General features: G+C 45.9%; 1 long non-coding RNA gene across 2 annotated transcripts in view; it reads left to right on the forward strand.

Moving 5' to 3' along the window:
• The first annotated feature begins 3,039 nt into the window (after positions 1-3,039).
• Positions 3,040-8,840, forward strand: part of LOC105472596 (uncharacterized) — a 36,971-nt gene continuing 31,170 nt past the window's right edge. For both annotated transcript variants that reach the window (XR_981660.2, XR_981661.2), the window contains exons 1-2: positions 3,040-3,447; positions 5,154-5,279. This is a non-coding gene — a long non-coding RNA (uncharacterized lncRNA). The remainder of the gene's footprint in view (positions 3,448-5,153; positions 5,280-8,840) is intronic.

An 8,840-nucleotide genomic window follows, 5' to 3' on the forward strand; every position in this document is an offset into this window, starting at 1 on the left:
TGGTTGTTTTGTGTGGGGTTTTTTGGTGGGAGGGTTGGCTTGGTTTGGTTTTTGTTTGATTTTTTAATTTTAGGAATTTTTAAAAAGCCAGCAGTCCTTAATCTTCTGATTGTTGTGTGACTGTCGTATAATATTAAGAAACACATTCCTGTCATCCACAACTAAGAACCATTAATATTGTGTCATGTTTACTTTTTGTTTTTAACTAAATTTTGCTTTGGGGAAGTATCCACGAAGATACAGTATAGCTGTGAGATATTTCCTACACCTGCTGTGTAACACCTCTTCATGTAAAACACACGGCACGTGGTTTATCCACGCCCCCCCCCACCACCACCCTTGCATATTAGTGGTTTCCGGTGTTAAAGGGACAGCCCCCTCCACATGCATTTCTCCAGGTACTGAGGCAGGAGAATAGGGTCTGGAGGCAGGGAACCTAAGGCTGGTCACCCCGACTTCCTAGAACTAAATTGAAAGGAAAACCCTAACTTTCCACCCCTAAGTAACCATAGGACCAGAGGCTACTCCATTTCTAAACCCCCCACGTTTTCTTTGAGGCAAATGGTAAATTGGCTGCCGCAACCAATCAGACTGATTGTGGGTGGAGTCTTCAATTGCAACTTTGTAACTTCTCTCAAGCCTCTGAATGCTTGCTATCCACAACGAATCAGACTGATTGGGGGCTGAGTCTTCTCTTGCATAAAAGTATAACTTTGTAGCTTCACCCTAGCCTCTGACTGGTTGCTTTAAGCACCTTCATTTACATGAGGTGAGCAGGAGCGGCCAATGGGAAATTTCTAGGGGATATTTGGACCCAAGAAGATCCTATATCCAGGCCCTTGAGCCGCTGCTCGGGTCCGCTTCCATACTGTGGAGTGTACTTTGGTTTTCAATAAATCCCCGCTTTTGTTCTTTTGTTGCTTCATTCTTTCTTTGCTTTGCTGGCGCTTTGTCCAATTCCTTGTTCAAAACGCCAAGAACCTGGACAAGTTGCAGTTATGACCCTCGACTGGTGATGGTAGCACTCGTTCCTAACAGCTTGGCTGCAATAAGCCTAGGCTTTGAGGGAGAGCCTCTGCACCTGCGGCTGTGCTGCTTGTGGTCTCTCAGACAAGGACGCATAAAAAGGGCTGCCTTTTTAAAACAGCAGGGGAAGGAAAACACAGTGATAACAAATCCAAATGTTACTTCAATTGAGATCTTATACATCATATACACAACCATTTAAAAAATGAAAACAAATATAATAAAATTAAATTAGATTCAATAAAAAGAGCAAGGTGCAGGCATTTACATAATGAGACCCACTTCTGTCAACATATTATATAGTCTGTAAAAGCAAAAGATGTGAAGCACCCCAAGTCCCTATGGATGGACGGTGGTTGAATTATTACCACTCATGCACAGAAAAGACCACAGTGCAAGTGTGAAAATGGGAGCAGGACAGTGTCTGGAGTGATTGCACAGACCACTCAGAACAGACCAAGGTGGAGGAAATCTTCCATTTTTCCAGTACAGGCAGGAAACAGGGACCCATCTGTCTGTTTACTCTCTTTACTCCCATTCATCTATTATCTATCTACGTTTCTACCATTCATCATCTATGGTACTACCTACCTACCTGCCTACCTGTTATCTATCATCTGTCTACCATCAATCAACCTATCTCTCCCTATCTGCTTACATTTCAAAAATAAACAGTGTGAGCAGAGTCCACAGTGTGTGTCCAAGGATACCTACAGAAAGAGGGCTGGAAGGCTCTAGGGGAAGGCGTAAGTCCTTGTTGCACATACCCTGTTTTCTAGATTTGACTATGAAACCATGCAAATATTTCACGTCCTTATAAAACACAATTAACTTTAAAAAGCAATTTCTAAATACCAAAAATAAAATAAGACAAATGAACCAAATGTGTATCCATTTGGTAGCTTGACCAGCCAGAGGGGAGCTATTCCAATTGACTTTAAAACATAGGAATTTAAAAGTACTGAGAGGTGACAATGTGCTAGCAGCCCTCACTCTCAGTGCCTCCTCAGCCTCAGTGTCCACTCTGGGGGCGCTTGAGGAGCCCTTCAGCCCGCCACGCGTTGGAGCCCCTCTCTGGGCTGGCTGAGGCCGAAGGTGCCTCGCTCTGCTTGTGGGGAGGTGTGGAGGGAGAGGCGCAGGTGGGAACCAGGGCTGCGCACGGCGCTCAGGGGCCAGCGCGTGTTCTGGGCGCGGGCGCGGGCCCGGGTCCCGCACATGGAGCGGCCGACTGGTGCAGTCAGCCCAGGGCAGTGAAGGGCTTAGCACCCGGGCCAGCAGCTGCGGAGGTTGGGCCGGGTGCCCCAGCAGTGCCGGCCCCCGGCGCGGCACTCAAATTCTCGCTGGGCCTTAGCTGCCTCCCTGCGGGGCAGGGCTCGGGACCTGCAACCCACCATGTCTGAGCTCCTCTCCTGTGGTGAGCTCCCGCGCCAGCCTCCCCAACGGGCGCCGCCCCCTGCTCCGTGGCTCCCGGTCCCATCGACAGCCCAAGAGCTGAGTAGCGCTGGCGCCGCTCGGGACTGGTAGGCAGCTACGCCTGCAGCCCCGGTGCAGAATCCACTGGGTGAAGCCAGTTGGGCTCCTGAACTGGATGGGGACTTGGAGAACTTTTATATCTAGCAGGAGGCTCCTATGTGCACCAATCAGCACTCTGTATCTAGCTAGTGGAGACTTAGAGAACTTTTCCGTCTAGCACTCTGTGACTAGCTCAAGGATTGTAAATGCACCAATCGGCACTCTGTGTCTAGCTCAGGGTTTGTAAATACACCAATCAGCACTCTGTGTCTAGCTCAGGGTTTGTGAATACACCAATTGGTACTCTGTATCTAGCTAACCTAGAGGAGACTTGGAAGACTAGCACTCTGTGACTGTGTCTAGCTCAAGGATTGTAAACGCACCAATCAGCACTCTGTCAAAACGGACCAATCAACGCTCTGTAAAATAGACCAATCAGCTCTCTGTAAAATGGACCAATCAGCAGGATGTGGGTGGGGCCAGATAAGGGAATAAAAGCAGGCTGCCCCCAGCTAGCTAACGGCAACGTGCTCATTTAGTTTCCTGTCTGTGGCAGCTGTGTAGCTGTGTGTTTTGGCTGTTTGGGTTGGTGCTGCGTTTAGAAGCTTGTAACACTCCTGAAGCTGGAATAAACTACAAACCCACCAGGAAGAAGCAGCAACTCCGGACGTACTGCTTTTAAGAGTTGTAACACTCACAACGGAGGTCTGTAGTTCCTTCCTAACGGTGAGACCATCAAACCCACCGGAAGGGAGAAACCCCAGACACATCTGAATGACACACCGTCTTTCAGAACTGTAACACTCAGCGGGAGGGTCCCTTGCTTCATTCTTGAAGTCTGTGAGACCAACAACCTAAATCCAATCACATTTTGCCAACCACGAAAGGACCATTGGATATCGCCATACGGTGAGGCACTGCTGGTGAAAAATACACTAAAGACAAAAAGAACAAAGAAAAGGGCCAGAGGGAGACGGGTGGGTGGGTGCGTGCGGAGGAAGGCAGGCAGACGTCTTAATCCCTTTCTTACAAGCACTTTGTTGACTGAGTGTTGGTGTTATACTGAGACTGCCTTGTGTGTGTTGAAGGGTAGAGGAAATGTGATGTGGAATCTTACTAGCTGTGTGGTAAAGGATGGAGATTTTCAGCATGAAAAAATAAAAGTTAAGGAGCTGTAATTTAAAAAAAAAAAACACTGCCCAGGCACAGTGGCTCGTGTCTGTAATCCCAACATTTTGGGAACTGGGAGGGTCGCTCAAGCCCAGGAAGTAAAGACTGGCCTGGGTAACAGACCCCGTCTCCCTATATAACAAAATTAGGAAACATAGTGGCATGTACTTGTGATTCTGGATATTTTGGAGGCTGAGGTGGGAGGACTGTTGGAGTCCAGGAGTTTGAGGCTGCAGTCAACCATGATCACAACACTGCACTCCAGCCTGTGCAACAAAGTGAAACCTTGTCTCAGAAATAAATCATAAGGCAAGGAAAATATTAGTACAAAGCAAAATAAACACGGATAATGCAAGCGTTCTATTGGACTCATAATGTAAATGCATATTTGGGGGACTTGTTCCTCCAAACAGCAATGCTCTCTCCTCTACACTTTATGCCAGCTAATTTTACGTAAATGGGAAACTTCTGCCAAAGCGAGCTGCACTGTGTTTATTGGGGTGAACCTTTAGAGAGGGAGCCATTCTGAAAATGAAAGGGGAGATGCGTTTTTCAAAGTTTACCTACAGTTTTAAAAAATGCCTATTTCCTCCCTGTTTTTTCCCACTCTCCAAGCTTATTAGTTAGCAATGGATATGCTTAATTTTTTCATGACTTAATTATTTTTGCTATCAATTTTAAAGGTCAGCAAAACATTTAGTTTTCTATAACAATATATCATTTTAGAAGGGTACAGAGTTGCAGTTACATAGGACGACTGAGTCTAGAGATCCAGTGCAGAGCCTGAGGGCTGTAGTTAAGAATTCTGTGCTGTACCCTGGAAATTTACCAAAAGAGATTTCAAGTGCTGTCACCACAAAACATAAAAGGCAGCTGTGGGGAGGTGGACATGTTCATTTGCTTGACCATAGTAACCTTGCTATGAGTATCTGTATCAACACGTCATGTTACACAACGTAAATATGTTTTTTTTTTTTTTTTTTTTGAAACGGAGTCTTGCGCTTGTCACCCGGGCTGCAGTGCAGTGGCATGATCTTGGCTCACTGCAACCTTCGCCTCCCGGGTTCAAGCAAGTCTCCTGCCTCAGACTCCCACATAGCTGGGATTACAGGTGCCAACCACCACGACCAGCTAATTTTTGGATTTTTAGTAGAGACGGGGTTTTACCATGTTGGCCAGGCTGGTCTTAAACTCCTGACCTGATGACCCACCCACCTCGGCCTCACAAAGTGCTGGGATTACGGGTGTGGGCCACCATGCTTGGCCACCATTTTTATTTTTAAAACGATAAAATACACTGCTGACCCAAGAAGAGAATTGAGATGATGATGCAAATAATCATGCATACTATATTTGGGAAAAGTGAAAGTTATGAAACAGGTCCAAGTTATATATGCAACTGTGTAAAATACGTTCTTTAAAAATCAGGGTTTCTGTGCTTTCAGCAACCTGCACGTGTTCTGACTTGTGATCTCAAGGTCTGAGAGACGTGTGTGGTGAAATCACACCCACCTACCCCAGCAGAGGGGCCACTGGATGTACCCGTGCGCTGCAGGAAACTCGGATGAAAGGTACCTTAACGTAACCTTTACGTTAGAGTCAAACATGTCTTTATGACTGCTTATCTGAATTGTAATTTAAAGCTTAAGCGAAGTATGGCATTTAAAGTCTCGTTTTTAATTTGTTAAAAGTCAATATTAAGACTGTGGCTCAAGTCTAAGACCTATCTCGTGGGAAGCAGGATTAGATCAAAGGTTTGACCGTGAAGCACACGAAAATTTTTATTTTTATTTTTTGAGACAGAGTCTCTGTTGCTCAGTGTGGAGTGCAGTGCTGTGGTGTGATCTTGGCTCATTGCAACCTCCACCCCCTGGATTCAAGCAATTCTGCCTCAGCCTCCTTGGTAACTGGGATTACAGGCATGTGCTACCACGCCCAGCTAATTTTTTAGTAGAGATGGGGTTTCAACATGTTGGCCAGGCTGGTCTCGAACTCCTGACCTCAGGTGATCCACCCACCTTTGCCTTCCAAAGTGCTGGGATTATAGGTATAAGCCACCGCACCTGGCCAAAATTTTAATTTTTTAAAATGTTATTCTTGGATTGCCTTTCCTCCTGTTTACTTTTATTTACACTGTGTATGTACATGCGTGGATGTGTGAGGATGCACTGTGGTCATGGGTGTGTTGAAGGTCGAAAGAATGAGGGTCGTGACCAACTCAGCATACCTCTGGGGAGGAGGGTATATGAGCAAACAGCCAACTCACACAGGCAGGTTGTTGGCAGACTGATAAACTGCGTCTGCCACCAGAAGGATTGCTGAGGGCAGTCTTGCCGCAGGTGCAGTGTTTCTTGTGATTATCTACAGCCACATCTGAAGCCTGTTGTATAAAGAAAGCAATTATGCAAACCTGTGATAAATCAAGCAGCTGACCAGTCATTATCTCTGGCTCCCTGTTGATTCTACCTCGTAAATATGAAGGACTTTAGAGGCTAGGGCCCTTGCTCACTAGAAGAAAGCCCCCTAACCCCTTCTTTAAAACAGATCTTTTTGTCTTTGTCTTCATTTTTGCATTCATCTGCCTTCGTTCAGTCCCGTAGTAACTGTCATAGGTGTGTGTGCACAAGTGTGTGTGTGTGTGTATGCACATGAGACTGAACCGGAGAAGCTCCACACTCAGCTACATCAGGGGCAGCCCAAGACCTGCAGAATATCCCAGCATGACTCATGTCTCCCTGTCCTGCCCCCCTAGCTTCCAGAACACTGCCAGCCAGATGGATCTTATGTAACGCCATCCCCCATGCAGAGGACCTGCAGGTTCTACATATTGGCATTTGGGGGCCCCTTAGGAAGGTGACCAGTGAGGCTGACAGGTCCACAATCCCCTACCCATACCCCAAGAACCTTCAGGCTTGCAGAGATTTGAGGAAACCTCCAGTACATAGAGGCAGGAAACAAAAGAAACAGTCCAGAGATTGGCAGCAGAGGAAGCTTCAGATCTTCAGAGAAAGATGTGTCACCCATGAAACTAGAACAGAGGAGGGAACAAGGACCAGATAATCAGAAAGAATGCTTAGAAATTAAAACATGAAGGCCAAGACATTAAAGAGTCAAGATTGTCCAGAAATTACCACAGAAGGGGCAGGGCATGGTGGCTCTTGCCTGTAATCCCAGCGCTTTCAGAGGCTGAGGTAGATGGATCACTTGAGGTCAGGCGTCTGAGACCAGCCCGGCCAACACGGTGAAAACCCATCTCTACTTTATTTAAAAAAAAAAAGCCAGACGAGGTGGCAGGTGCCTGTAATCCCAGCTACTTGGGAGACTGAGGCAAGAGAATCACTTGAACCTGGGAGGTGAAGGTTGCAGTGAGCTGAGATGGCGCCATTGCATTCCAGCCTGGGCAACAAAAGGGAAACTCTCAATTTAAAAAAAAAAAAATTACTGCAGTGCTACATCTGCAGCAGGCACTGAAAGCCTCTTGTCCTGGAAGAGTCTCCTGCTTCCTGGACTTTGTCCCACTCTGCCTTTGTCTCCCTTCTCCCCTCTTAGAATCCCCGCTAGCCGGATGCCTCTGCTGACTGAAGCTAGTTATGAACATTGTAAGTCTTTTGTGGATATGTTTTCATTTATCTTAGGTTGGTGCAAAAGTAATTGCAGTTTTTGCTGCAAATTTCTGAGTTAAGCTTATATCTCCCGTACAATTTAGCAGTTGCGCTCCTGGATATATATATAGGTACCAATCTAATTGTAGGGGAGATGTAGGCTTAACATAGAAAGATGCTGGACAGTCTCCCATGGGCTTGAGACATTTTGATCTCCCGCTAATGCTTGATTAAATTAACAAACTTAAATTTTTTTAGAGTAGCTTTAGATTCACAGAAACATTTGGCAGAAAGCACAGAGTTCTCACCCACCCTCTCTGCTCCTGCATCCCCGCCAGATCTGTGTTAATGTGCATTCATTACAGCTGATGAACCAAAATGGATCCATTATTAACTAATTGTTTAAAATTGACATTTAGGGCTGGGCACGGCACAGTGGCTCACACCTGTAATCCCCAGCACTTTGGGAGGCCAAGGTGGATGGATCATGAGGTCAGAGTTCGAGACCAGCCTGGCCAACATGGTGAAACTGTGTCTCTACTAAAAATACAAAAATTAGCTGGTCATAGTGGTACGCACCTGCCATCCCAGTTACTCAGGCTGAGGCAGGAGAATAGCTTGAACCCAGGAGGCAGAGGTGGGATTACAGGCCTGCACCACCACACCCGGCTAATTTTTGTATTTTTGGTAGAGATGGGGTTTCGCCATATTGGCCAGGCTGGTCTTGAACTCCTGACCTCAGGTGATCCGCCTCGACCTCCCAAAGTGCTGGGATTACAGGCGTGAGCCACCGCGTCCGGCCTAACGAAACATTTTAAATATGTGAATGATTAAAACCAAGAACTCACATTTGCCCACATTTTCAGATACATTTTTATAATGTATTTTCTGTGGAAATAATTTTTGTCTGTGACTGGCTAGTATGCACGTCCAATTCCCCAGCATGCAGAGCAGGGCAGAGGTGTCTGCATGAGGAGGAGGGAGCATACCGTCACCTGGACTGGGTAGATACTGACAGGGCTGGCTCTTGGTGAGGGCAGCAGTGGCGTGGATGTCATTCCCTAAGGGACATGATGCACCCTGGGTTTCCAGTTCAAGAAGAGATGCCCTGCTTTTTATGCCAAAAGAGTATAAGCTCTGCTTGGAGGTTCTTTTGAATCTATTACATTAAAAAATACACATTTATTTTTCAAGACAGTAAAAAGACCCATATTATAGCTCAGTGTGCAACACCGACCACGTATATATTTTAAGGCTTACTACCCAGCTTTAAGGATAAATGTTTCCTGATTTACAACCAGCCTCAATTACTTTTGTCTACCTATTTTCTGATCTGTCCTTGACTGTTACCTGTTATCACAGAAATCAAAATTGAAGGCCCACCTATCTCAGAGATGAGATTGTTTGCACAAACCTTGTTGCACAATGGACAGAGGGTATAGCTAACTAAAAAGAAATCAGTCAGAAGTCTAAAACAGTATAATTTTCATCCCAATATTTTAACTTGAATTTCCAAAATACAGTGAAACA

Source organism: Macaca nemestrina, chromosome 4, assembly GCF_043159975.1.
Source record: "Macaca nemestrina isolate mMacNem1 chromosome 4, mMacNem.hap1, whole genome shotgun sequence".
Taxonomy (NCBI): Eukaryota; Metazoa; Chordata; class Mammalia; order Primates; family Cercopithecidae; genus Macaca; species Macaca nemestrina.